Source organism: Dasypus novemcinctus, chromosome 21 (genome assembly GCF_030445035.2).
Source record: "Dasypus novemcinctus isolate mDasNov1 chromosome 21, mDasNov1.1.hap2, whole genome shotgun sequence".
Lineage (NCBI taxonomy): Eukaryota > Metazoa > Chordata > Mammalia > Cingulata > Dasypodidae > Dasypus > Dasypus novemcinctus.
This window is the reverse complement of record NC_080693.1, coordinates 19,549,056-19,574,873: the sequence shown is the minus strand read 5'-3', so window position 1 is coordinate 19,574,873 and position 25,818 is coordinate 19,549,056. Positions and strand designations below refer to the sequence as shown.

The following is a 25,818-nucleotide window of genomic DNA, read 5'->3' as shown; positions in this document are numbered from 1 at the left end:
TATGCATGAATATTGGAGTATTCTGTCTAGGGGTTGGAAGGAAGCATATGGGAAATGCCTGGGCTTTTAGAAAAATTTTTATAACTGCATTAAAATTGCCACAATCACATGATTTCCCTTAAGGGAGACAGTGAACTGAGAGGTTTGTTTAATTCTTGATATTCGTCTGTATGTCACCTATATAGTCAATTCTAAGCAGAAGAATATTCTTCTTCCTTGCCATGAAGTCCTACTCTCCCCAAATTGCTGGTAGGGGTTTAGGTATGTGCTATATGCTCTTGAGTTCAACTTCTATAACCTGCTCTTGCAGAGTGACCTAAAGATGCCTTAAATCAACAGTAAATATCGTCAAGTGCCTGTTACATGCCAAACTCTGTGCTTCCTTGCCGTTAATAGCTGAGTGTTGAAGAGTTCTTCATCTTAAGGGTATTGAAAGATGAACTTAAAGAGCTGCTTGGATGGGATTTACTTTAGCTGCTAATTAGTTCCAGCCACCAGGCTAGGAAAATTCTGGTTTGAAGGCCACATCTGACCCTTGACCTGAATTTTATCTGTCCATGGAGAAAGGATCAAAAACTAAAACACTGAGACATACCCAGAAATCTGAAAACACCATGCCACACTGAGAGGCTGATTTAACTACAACATCTGATGAAGGCATAAGATGGAGGGAGATGTTTCTGTGTCAAAACTTCTCTTGTGCCCTTGTCCCTTCTCTGTCTTTCCTATTTACTGGCAATTAATATAGGCCTAGGGTACATCCATTGAAATATTCATCCTGACTTCAGAGGTATTAAAATGCAAAAAAAAAAAAATGTGCATCCTAAAATAATGAAATAAGGTACACACAGTTTTGTTTAGCTGGTGAATTAAGTGAAAAGGAAAAAAGTAGAGACAAGCTATTTACAAAGTCCAGGCCTTTGATAGTGGGGAAGAGAAACAAGGTCAGACTTAAGTTATTTCTGAGCTTGAATTAACAGGATGTGGTGACCATCTGGTGCCTAATGGATGTCCAAATAGTTCAAATAGTTTCTAACTCCTTGTGATAAGTAATACTGGATTCTTTACTTACAATAATGATATCAAGGTTCTTCTAAATACATATATACATATATATATATAGAGAGAAATTGATTTAAAGAAAAATATTAAATAAATTATTTATATGTGGTATGGGACCATGATAAATTTTTTGAAGATGATACTGATAAAATTAATGAACAATAGTAGGGTTTTGGTTTGTAATCTTCATCATGAAGATGGTAGATAGAAATATAGGGAATGGCAAGCACATCCCAAGAAAGTGTGTCGAGTGAAGCTACAAATGGAGATTGACAATAACAGTCTTTAAAATAAAAAAGAGAAACATTTCAATTTATCCCAAGTTGGGATAAGCGTCCGTAGTTTAGGCTCAGCCTACGCAAAAGATATCTTAGACGAATCTGTCTTCTGTTTCCTGAATTGACATTATGAGCTCATAAAATAAGTTTGCCAAACGAAGTGTGTCTGGCACAGGAACACTCAGACTCTTCATGAATGGTGGGCATTTCAGGATTGTTGTGGAAAGAGGGCGCCAGACTCATTAGTAACCAAGAAAATAAAAGAGCTATCTAGAGAATGAATGGGAAGTTCTGAAACTCAAATGATTTCCAAGGTCGGGGCACCCACCCGGTGGTTTGTGCAGAGTCATCAAGGAAAGACCCCTGCAAGATGAGTTTCCTGTACCTCCTCCGTTCACATCCAGGCAGCCCCATCCCAGGGGCCTTGAGCATGGATCTTATGCCATCTGACAACAGTAGCGATGATGTCACTTTTGGCTTCTTGCAGCAGCACTTTGAACTGCTCTTACTCAGGAGCTCACAGAAGACAGTTAGTTGTAAACCTCATCACTTGCCAAAAATGTGGGTGGCAGGCCACACTCGCTTTCTCAAATCACACTCAGAAAACACAGAAATCCAAGCTGTTGCCCGACATTCCACCAGGGTGTTTAGATTCCACATTGGGCTTGTGTTCTTGCTATGAGGTCTCTTTCATACAGAGCATAGCCCTCTATTCAGGAAGCCAATGTGACACCATCCCTGAAGAAACCAAAAACTATTAACATCCCACCCCTGAGTATTCCATTTGGAGGACAAGTAGTAATTTTCCATTTTTCAGATAAAATCTCTAAAGCACAAAGAAATAATTTGAGTTGCCCAAGTCCTTTTACATAAATCTCTGAAAGCCTCCCTGATGTTCCATTTTAAAGACAAACAAAATAACCTCTGAGAGAAATGTGAGTTAAAGACCAGTTAGACTTAGGCCAGGTTTGTAAAACAGTAATAAGACTAGATAAATAGGTGGATGGATGGATGATTAGTAGATGAATACACTGATCAATAGATTAGGTGGGTGGATAAACAGATGAGATTAGATAGATGGATAGATATAAATAGAGATGGGGGGGGGAAGAGAGAGAGAAAGAGAGCGAGAGAGAGAGAGAGAGAGGAGAGACCGAGAGAGGAGAGATCATGGCTAACATTGCGTGGCACTGAATACTGAAATGTGAGTCAATCATAATGCTGTAAAAACACCCTTGAATTTGGCCTCTTGGGATCACTACTTCAGTGTGTGACCTTAAACCAACCCCTCAATTTGTATAACCTACCTTGACTCATCTGTTAAATGAAGGTACGCTTGACCCTCGTGGACTTACTAGCAATAGTACCATGATTATTAATAACTAACTCTGTATTGAATGTCAGTCATTGGGTTGAGAACTTTACATACAATATGTTGTGTCATTTGATCCTTGATCCCTGCAACAATCCTATGAGAAAGATTATTTTTCTAGTACCTTTTGCAGACAAGGAAAATGAGGCATGAGATGTTTCCTAACTTGTCCAAGGTCATTTACCAACAGGTGGAGGAGGCAGGTTGGAACCCAGGTCTATTTGCTACTAAAACCTGTATTTTTTTTTTTTAACTACTGTTCTTGAGACACTAGATGTGCAAATGTTTGGAATCTTGCCAACTGAAATACATACCAAATACCTATCAATGAAATATACATAAAGTGCATATGCATATACAGTACGATTCCCCAAATCAAATAAGCACACCATTCCAATGTCTTGGCTTAATTCCAGGGAAGGACAAATCCTGGTACAGACTTCTATACAACTCTTTAGGCTAGAGCTTCAAGAGGACTAAGGTAACGGGTGGGGTCAGGGTATTAGCTTGTCTTCAGAGCCACAGAGATTCTCATTTCCCACCTTGCTCCTCCTGGTTTCAGGAAAGGACCCTAAAAGACTTCTGCATTGGAATGAGAAGGAGGGCGTGGTCTAGGTGTTCCCACATTTGAAACTCAAATGGGGCTCTGTGAACCACAGTCATCCCTTAGAAGACAACGACACAGCAAGTAAAAGCACTATCACAGCCCCAGACGGGAGTTACTGGAAAGGATGGATTGGATTCCGTCCCCTCAAAAGACATGCTCAAGTCCTAGCTCTCGGTCCTCTGACTATGAACGCATTTTTAAAAAGGATCTTGGGAAAATGTCATGCATTAAGACGAGGTCAAACTGGATTAGGGCGAGTCCTGACCCAATATGACTGGTGTCCTCCTAAGCAGACGAAATTTGGAAACAGAGAGAGAGAGAGAAGGCCGTGTGATGGAGGCAGAACCTGAATTATGCCATAAGTCAAGGAACATCATGGGTTGCCGGCCACTGCCAGCATCTCACAGATTCCAGAGGACACCTGGCCCTGCCGACACCTTGATTCAGACTTCTGGCCTCCAGAACTGGGAAACCAGACATTTCTGTTGTTTAGGCCAACTAGTCTATGAAACTGTGTTACAGCAGCTGTGGAAAAACCAAGACAGGAGAGCAGGGTGCAACTCACAGGAAATGACAGATTGGTGAACATTAAGGGAGAGAAGGAAGAAGAAAATCCATATCCCCAGCCATACCTGCCCTCAGTTCCCTATTCATTGCTGAATTTTCTGAAAAGGATACTGAAAGGATCCACCTATATACCTTGAGAGAGCAATATCCAGAAGACACAAGAAAGCCTGCATTCTAGTTTGTGTGATCTCCTTTCTCCCTTTCCCATTATCTGTGCCAATATTGCAAGAGGGAGAAAATCAATATCCACTTAATTGACCACTCAGTTGGGACAAAGAATTGTCAAATTAAATTATTAAATTATTAGGAAATGAGTGCAATAATAAACATAAGTAGTAACAATCCTATTGCATTCTTTTTGGATAAAAGAAGATCTGCAGTTACATGGGGAGAATATAACTAATGCAATGTATAGGCTATAGTTAACAGTAATATTCTAATGTTTTTATGGCAAAGGCAAAGAAGGTATTATATCAAAGCTAAGAGTCAATAATGGGGAGGATAAAGTGGTGTGGAAATTTTCCTTTTGGAGTAATGAAAACATTCTGAAATGGACAGAGTTGATGACAGCACAAGCCTATGATGAAACTGAGAGCCACTGAGGGTACAACTTGGATGAACTGTACAAGGCAGGGGACTGTATAACACAGTGAACCCCATGGTAAATGATGGACTGTGGTTAACAGTACAGCTATGAGAATGTTCTCTCATGAACTATAACAAATATACAATACTACTTACATGGTGTTAATAATAGAATGGTTTGTGGGAAAAATACAGCAAATATAAAGTATGGACAATAGGTAGCAGTAATATGATGATGTTCTTTCATCATTTGTAACATGTGTGTCACAATGATATAAGGTGATGATTATGGGGCAATGTATGGGAATCCTGTATGGTATGCAAGATTGTTTTGTTAACTTACACCTTCTCAAATAAATAAATAAATAAAAGATCTTCAGAATTTCCATGTTTTTGGTGCTTAATAGGGTAGTATGTATTGAAGAGAATAAGAACAATAGCCAATCTATGTTCATTGTTACTGGGTGTCAGGAACTGTTAGAAGTACTTTATGAATATCATCTTGTTTAATTCTCACAAAAAAATCCTTGGAGTAGGTTTTGCATTTGCCTGAGTCAGGAACCCAACAGGAAGCAAGTGGACACCAAATGAGGTGATTGAGGAGAGTCTAATGAAGAGTCTTTTTACAAGGGTAGGGCAGTGTTACAGAAAAGAATGTGGGATGTTGAAGCACCCTGAACCCAGCAACACAGGGCAGCTGGAACTATCCTTGAGTCTGGAGATGTAGGAGGAGCTGGTTACTATCAAAGAGGTGGAGCTATAGGAGAGGACTGATGACAGAAACAGTGGCCTTCAGATGAATGCAGCTACTGCCACCCTTAGACCCAGAATTGAGGAAGATGATGAAAGACAGCAGACTCCTCTCCTCCCACCTTTTGATCCCCTTCTCTTGCCTCCCATTTGCCAAATCTGGAAGAGCAAACTGAGATATTCCAAGGCATTATTGCAGGCAAACTCTTCTTTCTTCCCTGCTCTGGCATCCCCTTCCATGTGAACAGAGGTCAGTTAGTGTAACTAATTGGTCATCCACTGCCCCTTTACTCACTCTGAACCAGAGCAAGAGGAGTGACTTTCATGACTGGGAAATTTGAAGGAATAACTGGGCATGCTTAGAAGCATGCTGGCCACCAGGAAAGGATATTCTCCTCTGATTTCTGCAGTGACAGGAAGTGAGGGAGGCCTCCCTGGCCCCTGCTCACCTCCAACTGGGGAAGGTTGAGTTTGCAGCCTTGGTCAGCAGGCTTGTGCAGCCCTCTTACTTTGCCATACCCTCTAATATATGCTTTAGCACATACATAGGTGATGTTTGGATATCATCTCTACTTGTCTTATTTCATAATTTGTCCAGAACTTGGGTACCCTTGCAGAACCCTAACATTTGAAGTATGGGTAAGGGACATTAAGAAATAAAGTCAGAGTCAGAACAATGTAGTGAAAGGACACTGCAGTGACTGAGGCACTTGTTGCTGCTGGGACAAGTGACCTTAGGCCATGGACATCAGTGTTTCCATGATCAGGCCTTTTGAAATTAAGGCACTAATGATCCACAGATCATGTATGAGTTTCTAGCTTTACAATGTTCAGGCCTGGCCTGTGTTGGCAGCACTAAATCAGCTGCCCAAAATTCCATTCTGCATTCAGGGCAAAATTGCAGAGCGACTAATGAATTTATGTGGGATGTCCACAAGTCCAAGAGTGGAAAATGTCCAAAGCATCACCAGGGTGTTTTGAGATAATTTACTTACTGTAGGCAAGTGTGAAGGCATTGTCTGTCCCCCAAGGAAATATGCCTAAGATGTGTATAGAGGACACAGATGGGGTCTAGAAAAGCACAAACAGGACATCCTGGTGCCCAAGGGGAAGAGCAACTTCCATTCAGGAGTTGCTAAAGGTGATTTTCCAGCCAAAAATCAATGTGGGGTATTGGGTAAAAGGTTTTCCTTAAAGGCTGGTGTCTTAGGCCAAATGCAATTCCATAGTAAGGGGCAGTAGCAGAAGCCCTATATCAAGACGGATGCAAAGATTGTGGTTGCCATCTTATCAGAACATACAATGCGGAAGTAATGTAGGAGCCACACAGAGCCCAAAGAGGAAATGAACATCAAGAAGACCTGTCAACCTCTCTCTAAGCCAAACTCATCATATGTCCTGGCATGGGACATGACGCCCAGGAATGAGCCTCCCTGGCACTGAAGAATTATTACCAAGCAACAACTAGCAATGCATCTGGAAAAAGATCTTGATCAAAGGGGGAAATGGTAAATACAAATGAGTTTTTATGGCTAAGAGACTTCAAAGTGAATTGGGAGGTCATTCCAGAGGTTATGCTTACGTAAGTCTCAACAGGACTTCATTGACTGCCATAGCAAACACTGCCTCAAATAGCAGGCTCCTGAGGGCTCTAGAAACATACAGAAAAAAAACAATATAAGCAAGGCAGACAGCTCAGGAATTCAGCACCCTGTTAATGGGACTTACTTTGGAATTTATGCTCCCCAGTGTAACAGAGTTAGACTCAGTTATAGGTTCTCTACACCTGGTTCTTCAGGTCCTTTTACTTGAACCTATAATTAGCACTATACTCAATGAATATATGTGCCAGAGACTTAAATCTTTGATCCATCCATGTTCTTTTTGAGCCCTGAATTTCAGCAGAGTTGTAACACCTACTCTCCAGTTCATTGGACTCACCCAGAACTAACAAGGAGATAATGATAGACCATGCCCATGCCAAGGAAAAGAGAGTGTCTGCAACTGCAAGCAAGATAGTTCCATCCATCTGCCTCATGGGATCTAAGCTCCTTCTCAATTAGAAGCAGAGTGGACATCATCATCCCCAAATCCTCAAGACTAGGGAATGAACAATGGACTAAAGTAGACTTATTATTCTACTATAGACTTATTATTATTCTATCAATGGAAGAACTCGTCATTGATATAAAGGCAGTGGCCATCAGAGGTTCTAAGGATAGGAGGGGCATTTTTGGGACATTTGATTTGTCTTGCATGACATTGCAGTGATGGATACAGGACATTGTATATTTTGTCATAACCTACAAAATTGTGCATGACAGAGTGTAAACTTTAATGCAAACTGTAATCCATAGTTAGAAGCAATGCTTTAATATGTGTTCATCAATTGTAACAAATGTACCACACTAATGAAGGATGTTGTTGGTATGGGAAAGTGTGGAAGGGGAGAGAGTGTGGTTTATGGGAATCCCCTATATGGTGTGCAACATTTATATAATCTATAGCTTCTTTAAAAATAAAAAATTTAAAAATTTTTAAAAAGACCCGTCAATGGCATTTCAAAGATGGGGCAATAGGAACAGTCCATCAAAGGAGCAAGCAACAAGGGGTACCATGTCTGTAGGGGTTGTGAAGACAAAAATAAAGCCAACTAGGGAATATCTGCATTTAATTATTGCGGTCGCCCTCGGGCTGAAATGTGGTTTGCTGGCCTGGCGGGGGAGCGGCCGCAGTAGGCCTAGTTCCAAACCACTGCCCCCATCATAGGGTGGCTGGTCGGACTCACCGCCACCCCTGAAGGGAGCTTGGCATGGGCGCAGAGTGCCCTCGGGTCTCCCCTTCTCGGCAGTCATGTTTCCGCGGCCGCCCCTCCTCCCGGATAGCGCCACACGATGCCTTATGAGGCAACACCCTTCTTCTTCTTTCTCCCTGCGCAGGCGCAGGGCGGAAAATTCCAGTCTGCCTTCCCCTCCCCCCCCACCCCCGACAGCAGCAACAGCCAGGCGCAAGGCGGGAAACTCAAGTCTGCCCTCTACCCCAGCAACAGCAACAGCCAATCCCTAACCACCACCCCTCCCCCTTCCAGTACCTCCCACCGACCTTTCTCCCCAGTAGCTGCTTGCGGCAACCAATCAGAACACAGCATAACTTTGACCAATCAGCCTTCCTCAGCCCCTATAAAACTGTAGCCACTTCCTCAATAAAATTGGACCTGCGTGTTTACCTCGTCTCCGCAGTAGTTCTTCTGCCATGCGCCCTCCAGTCCTGAGAGCCCCGGACAAGGGCCTGGCCTCCCTTGTCCCCAGTTCGTCGCCTGCTTCTCCAGGCGACCCCTTCGTTGCCGGCTTTGCCAGACGACCCCGTCAGCCGAACCGCGCAACCCCTGTGAGACCGACCCCTCGTCTGCTGCCGGACCGACCCCTCGTCCCTAGCTGGACCGACCCCTCGTCCACAGCCAGACCCCACCACCACCGACAGAGCAAGCTGCCGCAAATTATCACCATACACTTGCAATTCTACACAACACCAGTGATAACATACTCCTCCTCGAGAAAAAAGAACACAACTAAGTTCACAACAATTTTAACTATTGAGTTTTGCTGATAACTATATGAGCTTTGTTATGACCTTGTTAATATTCATTTTTTAAATAAGTGTGTTATACATGGATGGTAATTCAAAGAACTGCCCGTCACACAATCAGCCTTGGACACCCATGGACACCATGACATACACTCATTTCAAGTGTTAGTCTCTCATAAGAGTTACACTCAATCAAGTCTCCCTTGTGCACAGATTGTGTCTACAAGCCCTGCGGTATTCCTGTGCTTAAACAGTATATTCAAAATGAACGCTCATAGTACAATGATTGTGGAGATTAAGAAGGAGAACTTGAGTCATTCTAAGTGACTGTTATAATTTTTCAGTTAAAAAGTCTTCGTATTTATTGGTAAGTGGGATTTTTATGACTCTGCAAAATTTATCCTTGTGTTTATGACTTTAACTATTTGTCTCTTTGTGTTTTCATATGAAAGAAACTTCTTGAAATTAAAATTACTGTAAAAAGAGGTCTTCAAACAACTATGAGTCAATATAGATTGGCCAACCTGGCTATGCTGTCCACTGAACATGAGTATGCAAAAATCAATTTTTGATGAAATTGCTGACAGATTTGCAAAAATCAAGACTTGAAAACAAATGTCATGTTATTTACTACTGAGACAGAAATATGTAGGTATCAGTTTTTTCCTTTAATTAAAAGGTCATTTAAAAATTAACACTTTACTTTTCTTATTACGTATGTGTGTATGTATGTATATTTTTGTCTTATATACTTGTATGTGTATAGATGTATACAAGTACTTATATATATTTATATTAATATATGTATATATTTTTAAGTGAAAGGATTATGTGTACAAATATCAATAAAAATAAAATTTTCACTGCATTTTTTCCCCCGGCCATATTATTTGTTTAACTTCCTGATAATTACTAAAAATAATTTGTACAGAAAAAGGGGTCTTAAAAAAGGATATGCTTGTCTCCAGGTATCAAGTGTGCTAGATACACCTACTACTGGATTTTGAATACACTTAAATGTAAAGAATTACATCTTTAAGACCCTCCTTATAGCTTTATGGACTTGGACACATGCTGTCATGCTTCTGAGCCTCAGTTTCTGGAACCACAGCATGGGACTTCAGAAGCCTGAGGCAGGATCAAATGGATTAGTGCTGGTGACAACACTTTATAAATCAGAAAACAGTATTTGGAAATCAGGCGTAATTGCCACTAGGGTCCTTGCTGGTTTCATGTCTGCTATTTGTTATTTGTATGTGGCATCAAAGGCCTATGATGGGTGATAAGATCTAATGGGAATAATAACATTGCACTCACGTCAGAGATCTGGTGATGAGTGAAAATAGAATCGTGCTCCCTGGGCACCTTTGAATTGCCTGGACTGCGAAGTTGGTGTGTGGGGAGCTGGTCCTGCAGTGGAAGAACCGAAGTCTTCAGGAGCAAACCCCAGCTGGGGAGATGCAGGAAGGTAACTCTCCAAGGACTGGCCTCTCTTCTCTAGGTGTATGTGGTACAGGCACCAGACCAGCTGAATGTGATTGAGTTGGAAGTTGAAATGATGAGGGAAAGCTGCGAAATTCAGCACAATCAAGCTAGCTCAAGTCCCCTGCTCCCAGTTCTCTGGAACTTACCTACTCTCTCTCCACCTCTGTCCTCCGGAGTCACCAGTGGAAGTGGGAGCCTCTCTATTCATCCATCCTCTCCATCCTCTGTGGCTTACCTTGCCCATAATGCTCTCTGCTTTCCCTCGCCTGATTTAGCCACTTGATCTGCTAAGGGTTTCCCATTTCCAGAGGAATGGCCTCACCTTCAGAGCAGGGGTCTTCACAAACCTTTTCCTCCTTTTCTGTGCTTGACAGAAAAGTAAACTCTCTTCTCTCCATAGCTACCACTCACTCACATTCCGTTTATCTCAGGGTCAAAGGTGGGACTTGCTGCTTTCTCTCTCCTCAGAATTGCCTCTAGAATTTAATAGTTTCCAACTTTAAGTAAAATGCTCTACTTCTTTAAGATTGATGCCAAATAGCTCTGTCTTCTTTACTATCATCTAATAATAACAGTGTAATTGTGATGTTGAATACATAAGATTCATGGATGTAACAAAAACAACAACCCAAACTTTTTTTCTCTCATTGTCCTTATGTAGCTAATTCAGCATGGGAAGTTCTTCCCCTCTCCTGAAAGAAAACTCAGGAAGTGCCATAAATCTGAACATTCCACAGTGATAAAGTCTGTCACATTAAATTACCGAGCCTCAATTCAGAAACAAGACTCTCCAATCCAACATGATATACAGAGCTTCCAACTTTATTCAAAGCCAAGGAGATCCCCCTTCCCTCAGCTCTCGCCCAGCCTGCAGTGGATGGCAGCCTGCTGGGGAGAACCGGCAGAGGTTCTTCATGTCTCAGCACATCTGTCACCTAAAGTTTTTGTGGTTCTGGTCATGCATGTGCTCTGGCCTGCTCCTTCTCATGCCAGAGAAGCTGGCACTCGTCCTTCAGCTCCAGTCTATCAAGGCGCCATTGTCCATCCAGTTAGCCCCCTTTGGACAGGCCTACTACAGCCACACAGCAACTTTCTCTTTGGTATGACCACAAGATCCATGGGAAATACCAACACAGCGTTTGCCTTGACCAACTCTAGGAGTTCAAGTTGACCCAACACAGCCATCTTTCCTTTGACTAATCCATGAGCAGTTAGCCCTTTGCATTTCTCAGGAAAAAGCAGGAACCTGGTACATTCTATCTCCTATACTGAAGCTCTCCAGATAGTTCTATTGAAACTCCTCTCCCCATACCTCTCTATAATAGGGCCGAGGTATAATTTAGGGAGTGGACTTTGCATATCGCTTTCTTGGAATAAATCCTCCTAACAAAATCTCTCCTTAGAGCCAACAATGGATACTTTCATTTTATTCCCTCTAGGCAGGTAAGGGGGTTGAAGAGCTATAAACCGATTCTGATTTTGTATTTTCCTTTTTGGTTTAGATATTTGCTCTGAAAATTTGCACTGTGTCTTTGGTATCTGCTATCTGTTGTCTTAGCAGCCTGGCCCTTGACTAAGCATTTACCATGTGCTATTGTTCTCATATAATAGTCCCAACTGTTATGATTTTCCCCACTTAATGGATGAGGAGATTGAGACTTATAGAGGAGACAGGAATTGCTCAAGGACACACAGTAAGTGGTGGAACTAGACTTTAAACCACATTTCTTGGACTCTGGAGCCCAGACTTTTATCGTATTGGTCTCCTATCGCTTCTTGAATTTATTGACTTTCCCAGGGTTCTTTTCCTCAATCACAGAAATTGTTAGTCCTGGACTCCCTGGCTTCCTCCCCACTTAGCCCCGCTGAGTGATTTCAGCTTGCACGATGACACCCTATCCAGTGGTCACAGGTTCTCCTCCATTCCAGACGCCACCACCTCTACTCTTCTTAGCCGCTTGCCTCCTGTGCTTACAAGTCTCCCTTCAGTTGTTGCCACAACACTTCTCCTTGGGAAATACCCAGACCTCCTATAACTTGATACTTCTAAATTATTTTGTTCCTTTTCGTTCCCATCTATGTTTTACCTCTTTCCTTCTCCAGTCTTGGTCTTTCCCATCTCGCGTGGCCAAATTTCTTGAAATGTGTTTTCTCTACTTTATTATTATTTCATCTATGGAAAAATAGCTCAGCTCCCACTGTCTCTCCTCCCCTCTCCCCCATAATGGCTATTATATGGGATATTATTTGTAAGAATTCCTTTGGAGGGGGGTGGTTATTTAACTCAGTTAATATATCATCCCCTTAGAAAAGCCTTCTTTCAACCAATGCACGGATGGGTCACCTCTTCTAAGGGCAGCTGCAGTGCTTTGAACTCACTCCTAGGGGTACTCTCACCAGACTATAAGCTTCTTGCAGGCAGGGATGGAATTTTGTGCACTCGTGAGCCCTCTTCACTTGGCAGAGGATTTGACATGCCACAGGGACTCATTAAATGCTTGGTGAATGGATAAAGAAATGGGCCTTGAGGGGGCTAAGGTAGTCTGGCAGGAAAACCTGTCAAGAGACAAATGGAGGCAAAGTTTTTGAGAGGACAGCTTTATGGAACAGTAGAGATGGAAGGAAATATATGGAATCCAGCCCCGTTTCATGACTAGAAGTTTTGTAGGAAGAAATTGGGGGTGATCCACTAGTGAGCAGTTGTCAGGGCAATTTTTACTTTCCGGAGGGAGAAAGAAAACCAAAGAAATGTCTCATGCCATTATTCATGAAAAGAGCCTAATGGCCAAATGGGCACATTTGTTAGGGGGGAAATTGAAAGGAAGAGTTTAAAAGCTAAGACAGCCTGGTGACTATTTTCAAATAGCTTGCTAAAAGTCCAGGCTAAATGCAAGCCAAGACACAAAAAGACCTGGCACTTTAAAGAAAACAAAAAAAGCACACATACCCTCTTCATGGTCAACTGGCAAAACAAAATAGGTTATTCTACTGCCATTTTTCAAAAATGGAAAGATAGGCTATGTGAGGCAAACAGGAAAGTATACACTAGAAAGTAGACATGCCAAAAAGAAAAAGAAAAAAAGTAAAAGAAAAAGAATTTAAGGCAGAATGGGAAATGTACACCAAGGCTAACAATAACAGATTTCTTTATATCCCAAAAAGGGAAGGTTAGCGAGAGGATCCAGGAGCTGGTTTAATGAATGTCACGCGAAAGAAGAACTCAGACAAGGTACAAAAATGGCACAACATAACATCAAACATCATATAACTTTTTTTGGTAATTCTTTTGAGGGGAGGTACTGGGGATTGAACCCAGGACCTCATTTATGTGAAGAAGGAGCTCAACCACTGAGCTACACACCGTTCCCATCATATAACTTTCAGTGCTACTAGCCATATGCCGGGGACTGTGCCAGTTATTTTAATGCATTATCTCAATCCCTATAATAGACTTTTATTAGTCACATTTTACAGAAATTGAGGAAACAGAGAGGTTAAGGAAATTGGGGCACAGAGAGGTTAAGTCATTTGCTCAAGGTAACACAGCAGCTAAATGTCAGATCTGAGAATTTAAAAAGGCCTGAATCTAGAGTCTGTATATTCTGTGCCTTAGACAGCAAATTAATAAACATCAGAGATACTAGATCCATTAATGGAAAATGTACATGATGAAATTGTCAAACCAGATATATATAAGCAAGTAAAGACCAGATAGCATTTTTCCTTGAAATATTGTAATGCTATTGACATGCAGCCTCTGTACTTGATGAGTAACAGGATTCATGTTCCATCCCCACCCTGCCCCCCGCAAAAAGACCAGAAGGAATTTTAGAGCAGTGAGTTTTGATTTCATACCAGATAAGTTAGTGCCACCAATAACCAAAGTTAGAATTACTGAGTATTTAACAAATATCCCCAGCCTAGAAAAGCCACATGGTTTGTGTAAAAGGAATGCATCTACTAAAGCAAGTTCCATGCTTTAATTTTCCCCTTCAAAGAGTTAAAGAAAACTAGTGACTTTGATTAATTTTGACATTACTCATCTATTGAGACCCTGCTGTGTTCCCAAAAGGGCTTAGGAGAGAGGAGTAAAATAGGAGGTAAATTAAAAGAAAAAAAAGGCAAAAATGATGGCTGGAAATGGGGATAAATCCTTTTTACATGGGTCCACAAATTTAGTTCTATGTTTTCTAGCAGGCGAGACGCACACCTACAAAAGGAAACAGTTGTCCTAAATGACATTACAGGGACAGATGCTGGATATTATATGTCCTGCCATAACCCACTGAATGTACTGTGGGAGAGTGTAAACCACAATGTAAACTATAATCCACGTGGTGCAGCAGCGCTCCAAAATGTATTCACCAAATGCAATGAATGTGCCACAATGATGAAAGAGGTTGTTGATGGAGGAGTGGGTGGTGGGGTGGGGGGGATGTGAGAGCCTCTTATATTTTTTAATGTAACATTTTTTGTGATCTATGTATCTTTTAAAAAAAAAGGACAATCTAATTTAAAAAATTTTTTAATGCTATCATTAAAAAATTATACAATTTACTGTTTCTAAGATATAAAAGCAAATCAAAGGTGCAGAAAAATCTATTTGTTATTGATAGTAGCATGAGGCATCTATTCGGGACTGGGAGGATTATCATAAAAAAGACCAATTTAACTAACAATGTCTCAGCATCCTCAAGAACAAAAGGATGAGCTTCAAAAGCTCTACCTTATACACACTGGCCATAGAGACAAAAATCAGAGCAATGCATTGCACAAACAGTCCCATAGGGGGCAGACTTTTGATGCCTTTGAACAATTCTAGGCCAAACTTTTTATTTATTTATTTGGATGACTAAGAGATTGTAAAATGGCTTAATTACTTGTTACTTTTCAGGCATATTAGGGATAAATAGTGAATTCTCTGAATGAAGATCTCTCCTGGGAATTAACACTTTTTAAAATAATCCTGAAGGAAGTATTTAGGGTAAAATCTTTGGATTTTGTGACATGCTAATTTATTTGAGCTTGTATATTTACTCATCTGTTTATTCACCTAATATTTATTAAACACTATTATATTCCAGACAGCATGGCTTTAGGTTCTAGAACTATATTAAACTTTATTGTCATGGAAATCCCATTCTAATTGATAAACCACAGGACTCTTCCATGACACTAGACATGAAGGCAAAATATTGTCAGCTGTTTTTAATAAAAAATGTCAGGTAGGTTGCACTTGGTGCAAGAGATGCACTTCTGTAAACTTATCATGAATCAAAACTAATTTTCCCTTAGGATCAAATGTAAACACGGGATGGGAGAACAATTAAATTTGGGGAAGATGTCCTCTGACAACTGTTGTTACGTATTTTTGCTTTAAGACTGCTTTTATTTTTTCAGCAATGTCTCCATGTCTAATGCTTCTCTTAGTTGTCTCTCCAAAATTAATACCATAGCAGTAAATATGTGGGAATTATGACAGAACTGATGTAACACATTATAATGGGTGTAACTAACACTGCTGATTTATAAATGTGATTGTGCTGAAAGGTGTAGTTTGGGGAGGTTAATATTGATTGAGAGAGAGCTAGAGGATAATCTAGGGACTATAATAGAGTGATCTTGGTGGTAGGTGAGGACTGCGGTTAATAGAAATACAAGACTGTTCCTCTGTTACCAGATGTTAAGAAATGGTCATCCATGGGAAAAATACAACTAATGTAATGTACAGATTATGGTTAACAGTAATACTGTAATGTTTTTCTTGCAAAAGCAAAAAGGTACTATATCAATGCGAAGGGTCAAAAAAAAGAATATGGGTTGTAGTTCTATGAGATGTGAATATGATCAAGCATTTTTTTTCCACTTTCTTCATTAATAAGGAGACCTTGGTCATGTCAGTTAACCAATCTGTGTTCATTTATTCTTCTTTCAGATCAGCGGAGAAACAACTGAGTTTGTTTTTTGGATTAAATAAGATAAATGTGCCTGGACAGGATTTTTTATTTTTAAGATTTATTTATTTATTTATTTCTCCCCCCTGCCTCCATTGTCTGCTCCCTGCGTCCATTCGCTGCGTGTTCTTCTGTGTCTTCTAGGCAGCTCCAGGAACCCATCCTGGGACCTTGCGGAGTGGGAGAGAGGCAGTCATTCCCTTGTGCCACCTCAGCTCCCTTATTTGCTAGGTCTTTTATTGTCCCTCCTCGTTGTGTCGTCTTGCTGCGTCAGCTCTTGGCATTGGCTGGTACTCCTGCGTGGGCCAGCACTCCCGTGTGGGGCAGCGCTCTGTGTGGGCCAGCACCCTGCTTGGGCCAGCTCGCCATCACCAGGAGCCCCTGGATATCGAACCCTGGACCTCCTATATGGTAGACGGGAGCCCAGTTGCTTGAGCCACATCCACTTCCCAGGATTATTTTGGAAAATAATGCTTATGTAACTTAAGCTGCCTTTTGTCTGTTATTTTATTTTTTGAAGTTGAAATAAAGTTTTAGAAAAGGTATCACATATTTTGGAACTTTGACTTAGTTTATAGTGTTTTCTTACTATATTCGGGTGACATTGCTGAAGGAGTTTTTTTTTCAGAATTATGTTAATAATAACAATGTATATTAAATAATAAATTGTAATAAAAATACCTATCGAAATGCCAGTATTCTAGTCACCAGAATGTCTTAGAAGTACCGATGTAAACTGCAACATGGTCCGTGGGATATGGGGACGTTAACGGTCATGTGGCAATGGCATAATTATGCCCTTCAAGTCTGCAAACTGGCTTTGAAATTTTGTAAATCTTGACAATCTTTTTTTTAAATCTGAGATTTGCCTAAAGGCCTTAAATAATATTTTGAACTACACTATTTTCAAATTTGCCTAATTCAAATTCCCAAAAAAACCTAATTGCCTTGCAGCTACAGAAGGCTTAGATATTACCTGCATGAAGTTCAGCACCGGGTTTTGGGGTGAGGCAGCCTGGGGCCTGACTCTTACCTTCGTAACTTAAAACTTTGGTCAAGGTTCATGCATCTTCAAGCCCTGGAATCAAGAGCCAAGGAGTAGGAAACTGAAAAGAGATTAAGCGAAGGATACAGACCTCAGCACTGAGCTGTGGAGCGGCTGCCCCTCTTTCCAGTAGAAGAAGAGTGTCTTTTGGAGTACTAGGCTTTGATTTCACAAGAACTGCTGCAAATGTCTTAACTGGAATCTCCAGAAGTTTTACTTTCAACTTAGTAGGCTTCCACTGGGGTTTTCCTGTCCCTGCAAACCACGTGCACCAGTCCTCGTCAAGTGATGCCCGCAACCAACCTTCTTTCTGGTCCATCTTGGCGGAGAGAAGAGCCCACCGGCTAAGTAAAATGTCCATGAGTCATGGAAGTCAAGAAAGAGAACTAATTAAGGCATGAGAACAAGCAGACTTAAGCTCGCGAGTAAGTATTCCTCCTGCACAAGGGATTTGCTATCTCTGGCCACCAACTTTGTCCTCTTCCCCAGTTTTGGGACGACTTGGGCCAGGCTCTGCTCAGGCCTGCGCCCCAGGCCTCCTGCCTCCCAGCAGCATCTGGACGCGGCACTCACCGTCAGGGCCGGGCCAGGCCAGGCTGCTGCCGTGACTGCTGGGCCCTCGGCCCGCCAGCCGCTGTGGTTCCTGCTGGCAGGGAGCTGGATGGTGGCTGCCCAGAAAGGCACTGAAGCAGATTGTAACCTCAGCCCTTTTCCTGATCCGCTCTTGGTAAAGCAGTCGCCGAGCTGTTCATGTTTAAATTGAGAGGACTTGGACCGTTTTACATTCCATTGCCAAGGAACTGAAATCCACAAAGAAACTAGATCCCTGATTAATTTGGGGATCCAACTGAAACATAATGTTGCGCTGGGTGATTTGCTGATAGAATATGTTGAGTTATGGCTACACAGTTGCTGTTAGAGGGAAATTTGCAAATAATTGGGATCCTGCTTTATGGGTTGCTTAGGGAAAATGAAAACACACGCCACTAAAATCCAAGACTATAGCCATGGGTTCTCCATGCCAGAGATCAGAGCACCGACTCCCCATTTTTTCACAAGGGAAGAGGATAACTTACAAAGAATAACGCCTCTGTCTTAAGACCACCAGCTAGTTGATCTTTCCATTGGAGTTAGTTTGACTTTCCTCAGTTCATGAGATAAGTTCAAAAGACAAATTAGGTTTCAAGATACTAAATTTAGATTACTAAATTGAGGTGTGACTAGAAATAGTTTTAAGGTAATAAAAGAAATCTCATTTTTGATGAAACCTAAATCTCTTTAATCTTATTCTCTAATAAAAGCGGAGATAGTCAAAAGCTTTCCGTTAGATTATGTTATAGCTAAACATATAATTCACGTTTGCCATTTTGTCAGAGACCACTTTTTGTCCTACAAAATAAGCAGGCTTTTTTGTCAGGTATGGGAGGGTGTGGCAGTTAAACGCAGTTTCTTTGTTTCCTTTTTACTGATATTTACAACTGACTCAAAAATATAGCTATAGGAAAGGGTTGTCAGATGTAGCAATTGAAAAGGCAGGATGCATTTAAATTTGAATTTCAGATAGATAACAATTATTTTTTGGTATAAGTATGCCCCATGCAATATTTGGGATGTACTTACACTAGAACATTATTCGTCATTGATCTGAAATTCAAATGTAATTGGGCACCTTGTATTTTATCTGGCAAACTTCCCTATCTCCCAATGTTTAAAGTGGAAAAAATTCCCTAATGGTCCTGCACACGGTGGATTCAAATTAAGAAGAGGTCTGGCTCAATTAAACTATCTTCCACGTGGAGTGACGTGAAGCAAGTCATGACCACAAGCCTCCACCAGGGCTGTGTTTCCTCAGACATCGGCATTCACTTTACCTTGTGTGGGGAATGGACAGCAAGCGAGGAGAGCATGGTTCCAGAATTACTTTAACAGACTTATGCTGCATTGTGAAGCAGAGGGGATGAGGTTGTTTCCAGGTATTTACTGAAAGCTGGACTATTCCAAGCTATGGAAGCATTTCATTTCTTCATGCCCTTCCCACCCTCCCACCCCCACCCCCCACAAATACCCCCAAAGCACTGTGTGCAAAAATACTTTTTTTTCATATTTTCAATTAGAGATAGAGCTATGTTTCCTAGGAACTCTGGATTTTTGCCTCTCCACACTTCTATTGCCCCTCTGGTTAGCCCATGATTCACTGGCCCCCTTCAAAAGCTCGAAGGCATCTTATTTTTGCTTTTATAGCCCCAGCATCAAAGGGATCTAATAATATAACATGGAGATGTTTAAATGAAATCAGTGTGGTAGAGTTAAAAGAGCATTTCAAATGGCAACTGGCTGCCATCCCGTAACTTCTTATTCACGGACCAGTCAAGATGTAGCCAAAGAACACAGCATGAACTGCCACCAAAGCCCAAGAACGAGAGACAAATGAGCTCTAGGATTTGGGGGAAATAGCCATCATTGAGGCAAAAGAGCTGATTTTTGGAAACTTGCTCAAATTTCCTATCACTGCATGCCTAGCCCCCCTCCTCTGAAAAGAAAAGCAGTCGGCGTTGCCCTCTCTGTCCTGCGTATCGAGTGGGGTCTGAATTAACTGTGGAATCCGGCAGACATTCCCTTCCACCCTCTTTTGTGCTTTGCCACGAAGAAGGCAGAATCCTGTGCCCTTTGGTCTCAGGCTCCCACTGACATCCTTCTACATCCAGACAGACTCCAAATCCCTGAAGGCAACTGGGCGTGCCGGGCGTTGCGGGAGCATCTGTCACCAGGGCACTCTGGGATTTGCTCCTGAAGGGGCTGTGGTGAGCATCTTATCCAGAGTGTGGCATGTGAGCAAGAGCTTTAAACGGAACTTAGAAAGCTTCCTAAACAAATGTAGAAAAACACACAACATATACAAGTCCGGGGCACTGTCAGACTCTGAACTACTGATCAAATCCATGCCAGTGGCCCCTTCGAATCCTCTGAGTTTGAATTCTTGGGCAGATTTCGAAGCTACCAACTTAGGGCACTGCCCTTATCTTGGTTATTTCCCATTCCCGTTTTCATCTGTAACCCTTTATAGACCTGTCTGTGGATATGATTGTTGCGCTTGCACACTTGGAGTTCAAATATTTCATTTTGCTTATTTGGCCCTCAAGACAAGTGACTCTAATGGCACGCGAGGTTTCTCTTCTTTTAAAGTAGCTTTTTGCATGTCAAAGCTGCGTCAAACTTTTGACCCCAGCATCAGAACACGGGGGCAGATGGTAACCAGCTCAGTCCCCGCTAGCTTATGAAAACCAGCTTCTTCTTAGGATTATTTTTGGGAGGTAGAGCATCAAAGAGGAAGTTAACTGAACTCCTGAACAAATGAGTGCAATACGAAAAAGGCATTTGGTGTTCATTAGCGACCATTCAGTAGCTGCTTTGTCATTTTTCTTGTTTGTCATAAAAAATAAATAGAGTTTAATAGATGATCTAACCGAGCAGATTTTGGCAACAAAGTGGACTGTGTCCCATTATAACCTTGATGGGTATAATTTAAAGTAGGATGGAACATAAAACCATTTCCAGCACACATAGGGGAGTGAGTGACATAGATTTAGTCCCTGATTGTGCAGAAATGAAAAACAGTGCTGTCTTGGACGGTGTATTAAATCATGTATTCTGTTTTATAGAGTTTGGGCTGTAAACAGCATATTTCAGAATAATTAACCCTGTCATTTTTGACTTAAAAGTTTGTTTTCAAAAATAGGAATGTTTTATGCAGAAAGCAGGAGCTTAAGTGCTTTAATAGATTGCACGAAGGCCAAAAGAAATGCAAAGGGCAGTTCCTGTTAACTCACAGGTCAAAATTACCATCAGTTAGCAAGAATTAAGACATGCCAGGGAAACCCAGGGGAAGCTCTGCGCTTGATGGGAAAGATCTGGGATTCCGACCAGGGCCCCTGGCCTGGCTAGGGCTGGCAGGTGACAGAAGGAGCCCTCAGAAGTGTGCCTCTGGCATGACACATTGGATAATCATCTCCTTTTCCAAAGAACAGCATCAGGAGTGGATTAACCTCCCAAGCAATTTGGGGGACTCTTATCAGAGGACCGCTCCGAGGTTCTGCCTGGTGGGTGAAGCCTCCCAATCAAGTCATCCTCGGGGGACCTTCCTTGAGAAATGTTTCCTGATTTGTTCTCAGAGCGGTAACCTCTCCTTGGTGTCCTTTGTTTTCAAAGCACAGAAATTCTCTCCACGCAAATGAAAGAAACCAGTGCTTAGTTGAACTAAAGCCTCTAGGTTTTGGAAGAAATACTCACCTAGATCAGGTCTCAGAAAAGCTCTTGGCTTCTGTCTCCTCCTCTTCCTCTCCAGGGGACCGCCTTTCATCTCCTTTGTCTAAAAATAAAACACCAGGCCATTTATGCCTACTGAATCATGCCCCCAAGCCCCACTTCGACGTGCGTTCTATTGCTGTGAAGCAGATGTCTCCAAACATCTTACAAGAAGAGGTATGCCAAGCCAGCCCTATTTTATCCATCAAATCAAAAGATTGGGAGACAGGCTCAATGGCCACCGACTAAATGGCAAGCCTGAAAATGGGTCATCAACACCCTGTCTTGGGGACTTGGGTGGGAAACTTCTAGTGATGCTTTCCTTTCCAAGTCCGTGATTAGAGGCCGATTTCCTTGACACTAGCTATCCCATCACTCAAGCCCAAGGTTGTATACAATTTATTTCTTCTGGTATTTAAGAAGATGACTAGTATTTACAATCTTGCAAATGGTCTCTTAAGAAATGGAGGGTTTTTCCTTAGGAGTTCAGGGATCCAGCAAGAAAAAATTAGTATTTACCCAGGAAAAGGCATCTACACAGACACCTACCAAATAGCTATATTCACTCTTCTAAAAGACAACTCCCAGAAAAACAAAATAAATAAATACATATATATATAGTAAAGTTTGTCCAGGGCCATCCCCTTAAACTACCTGGCAACCAGGAGTCTGTCTCATCTAACTTGCTGATTGAGTACATTTGATTGACAGAGTCCCAGTACCCACCCACTAGGCTCTCAGCGAGATCCCTGCCAATGAGGAAAATCTTCACTTGAGGTATCTGACATTTACCAAATATGAAAAAGATTTCCTAGGCAAGAAAAGAAGAAAAAATAGTTCTATAATTTTAAGAAAGGATAGGTTTTACCCTTCCTATCCAAACTCAGCAAACTCTTGTGATGTAGGATTGGTGGCCCCATTTCCCAGATGAGGTAACTGGTTTGAGAGGCAGCAACTTGCCCAAGCTCCGATGGCTGGCAAGAGGCGGGTCTGGGATTCACACTCATTCTTAAGTCCATTACATCAGGGAAGTAGAGAAATAGTCACCCAACCTTGAGAACACCTTAAGGTTTCTGGAGAACCTCAAAATAATGTTACTTGCATCAATCAAGTTCAGCAAATATTCTGTGTATTATCCAGATATTTTATTTTCATAATCTGCATATCATGAAAGACTTTTTTTTTAACACAACTACCTGGAGTTCAGAAAGAATTGACCTCAGTACCCATGGTTTCTCTTTCTTGTTTGAACAGTGACCAATACAATTATAGCTTAATAATATGTTTTATTATCTGAGTAGGCTAGTTACTGTTCATTATACATTATTTTTCCTTCTTTTTCCAGGACAATTTTAGTTTTATTTTACATTAAAATTTCACCTAATTTTATCAAAATCAAGGAAATCACTGAATTTCTAAATTCATTTGTGTAAACCTAACCTCTTTACAAGCATATTGTCTACTTACAGAGAACTAAGAAATATTCCCATTTATTCGTTTCTTTTCAGATCCTCTTTTTAGAGTTTTGTCTGCATATTTAAGTTTAATCCTTTTTACTTCTAACTTATCTTTAACTATTGTCCCCTTAGTAGTATATCTTTACCTTATCTTTACTGTAAATGGGACCTTTTTTTCCCTCTGACTTTCATTTGTATCAGGGAATTCTTTTTTCCCCCAGAGGTTTGAAGTTCTTTTTTGGTTTACTTATGTTTAAAAGAAAACAAAGGTAATAAAGTTTCAGTAGTTGGGTGTATGTGTGTGTGATGGATTATTTATTTATTTTTTTGGCTTTCATTTTAAGTGCTAAGTTTCACTTCTATCGGAGAATATACCCATACTATACCACGTAAGTACTTTACTATTTCTGGTGGTCTGGGGTAACTTTGGGTTTCTTTGAAAACAGCAGCTATCCGAGTGTTTCTTTGTAGCAAGGGCTAAAAGAGAGATAATTATGTTTAGAACTTTTTGTGCAAAGAGCCAGGTGGTAACTACTTCGTGCTTATAGTCAATTTGGTCTATGTTATTACATCTCAACTCTGCATCCAGCATAAAAGCAGCCACAGACCTAGTAAACAAATGGAAGCAAGTGTGTTCCAATAAATCTTTATTTACAAAAAAAAAAAAAAGGAAGAAGAAGAAGCACTGGCCTAGGGGCCATAGTTTTCTGACCCATGTTTTAGAGACAACCCCGAATATCTTTTGGGACCTAACGGCAGGGATGGAAGGAAGCCCAGATGTACTATTTTCTTTTTTTATATCACCTTGATTTACCAGATAAGTTCTCGTCTCTTGAAAAACAGGGAGATAGAGGAAAGGGAAACAAAATAGTGGTGGGGAGATAAGACTCTTCTGTAACAAGTAGGAACATGGGCACACAGACCAGCCCATCCTCCCTCCCTCTCCCTTCTCCCATCCCTGGAGGGCTCTCTGTGAAGGACCCAGGTCCAAGTCCTCTGGCTGGTGTCCGCCTCAAGAGCATACCTTGATGTTGAGCTGGCACAGTGGGCAGGGCACAACCTGGCCTTGAATCCCAGGTCTGAGATGCATCACTGTGTGACATTGAGCAAGTTACATAACTTCCCGAGCCTGAGCAGGAATAGACAGGCTGACTTTGCCAGACTAGCTCAAGGATATAATACATTAACATTGGTAAAGACCTCAACACATAACAGAAACTTTCACAAATGCTGTCTCACCCGCCTTGCCAGTACACATACACATGAACACATAGTGCTTTCCTGTCCTTTTGATTGCTGCCTGGCTCTCCTGAGGACGACCCCTTACTAGTTGTCTTTGACTAGTTGTCCCCAGCCTCACAGCAGAGAAGAGCTGGTCGCAACAGATTCCCCAGCTCCTTAACCTGAAACAAGTACCTAAATACCCCATTATATATATATTCAAATAAGTTTTTATTGTAGTGACATATATATAACTCAAAAGTTCCCTTTTTAACCACTTTCAAGTGGACAATTCCATGATATTAATTACATTCAAAACATTGTGCTGCCATCACCACAATCCATTACCCCAATGCTTTCCTCACCTCAGAAACTTTGCACACAAGTACATTTTAAGAGGTTTACAACCTGCCCCAGAATAGAATATTGTGATTAAAGACAATGTTGGAGGGAAGCGGATGTGGCTCAAGTGATTGGACTCCCATCTACCATATGGGAGGTCCAAGGTTCGATTCCTGGGGCCTCCTGGTGAAGGCAAGCTGGCCTGGGCGGAGTGCTGGCTGACAAGGGAGTGCTGACCCATGTGGAGAGTTGGCACAGGAAGATGACACGACAAAAACAGACACAGAGGAGAGACAATAAGAGACGCAGCAGACCAGGGAACTGAGGTGGCATAAGAGATTGAGTGCCTCTCTCCCATTCCAGAAGGTCCCAGGATCGACTCCAGGTGCTGCCTAAAAGAGAAGACAAGCAGACAGAGAACACATAGTAAATGGACACAGAAAGCAGACAGCAAGTGCAAAACAATGGGGTGGGAGAAGAGAAATAGATAAATCTTAAAAAAAAGAGAAAATATTGGAGACAGTGTTAAATCTGTAAAGATCTCAAAAGTGATAGAATAAGATTTTTGTTGGTGTAGCTTTGAACCTAAGCATGGTAGACCTTACTTTTTTCCTTTAATTTTAGAAAAATTATTTTCGTTCATATGAGCCGTCCTCCAACATTTTATATAAATTTAAATCTGGAGAAGAAGCTCTTGAGTTCTCCTGGGTTAGTTCCCTCTTTACATAGGTATGCATGTATGCATGTATGTGTGTACATTTTATTCCAATATGTCTTAAATATATAGGGATTTTTAGCTGAACTCGAGAGAAAATTATAAACTCTTTAAAACTTTGCCCCTAAATACGTCAGCATTTATCTATTAAAAAGGATAATATTCCTCTCCATAGCCACAATACAAACCATTTTTAGGAAATTTAATATTATTTTTTTGTTGTTGTTATTTGTTTTGTTTTTTTTTTAACAAATCAATTTTATTGATGCATATTAATAAAGCATAAATCTAACATTGTTTTAATTTGTGCAATTCATATTCAGATTTCCCCGGTTGTCTCCAAAACAGCCTCTACAGCTTTCAATCAGGAAGAGGCATCTGACCATAGCAACAAGCATTCATTTTGACCACAGTTAAGAACTTCTCTGAGGGAAAAAGAGGTGTAATATAAGGGCTCTTTCGGAACTTGGAATTGTCCTGAATGGCATTGC

General features: G+C 41.2%; 1 long non-coding RNA gene across 1 annotated transcript in view; it reads right to left on the bottom strand.

Moving 5' to 3' along the window:
- Positions 1 to 25,818, bottom strand: part of LOC139437128 (uncharacterized) — a 115,084-nt gene that overhangs the window by 78,191 nt on the left and 11,075 nt on the right. Inside the window, exons 2-3 of the long non-coding RNA XR_011646780.1 lie at positions 21,578 to 21,656; positions 17,382 to 17,634 (exon numbers count right to left, since the gene is read on the bottom strand). This is a non-coding gene — a long non-coding RNA (uncharacterized lncRNA). The remainder of the gene's footprint in view (positions 1 to 17,381; positions 17,635 to 21,577; positions 21,657 to 25,818) is intronic.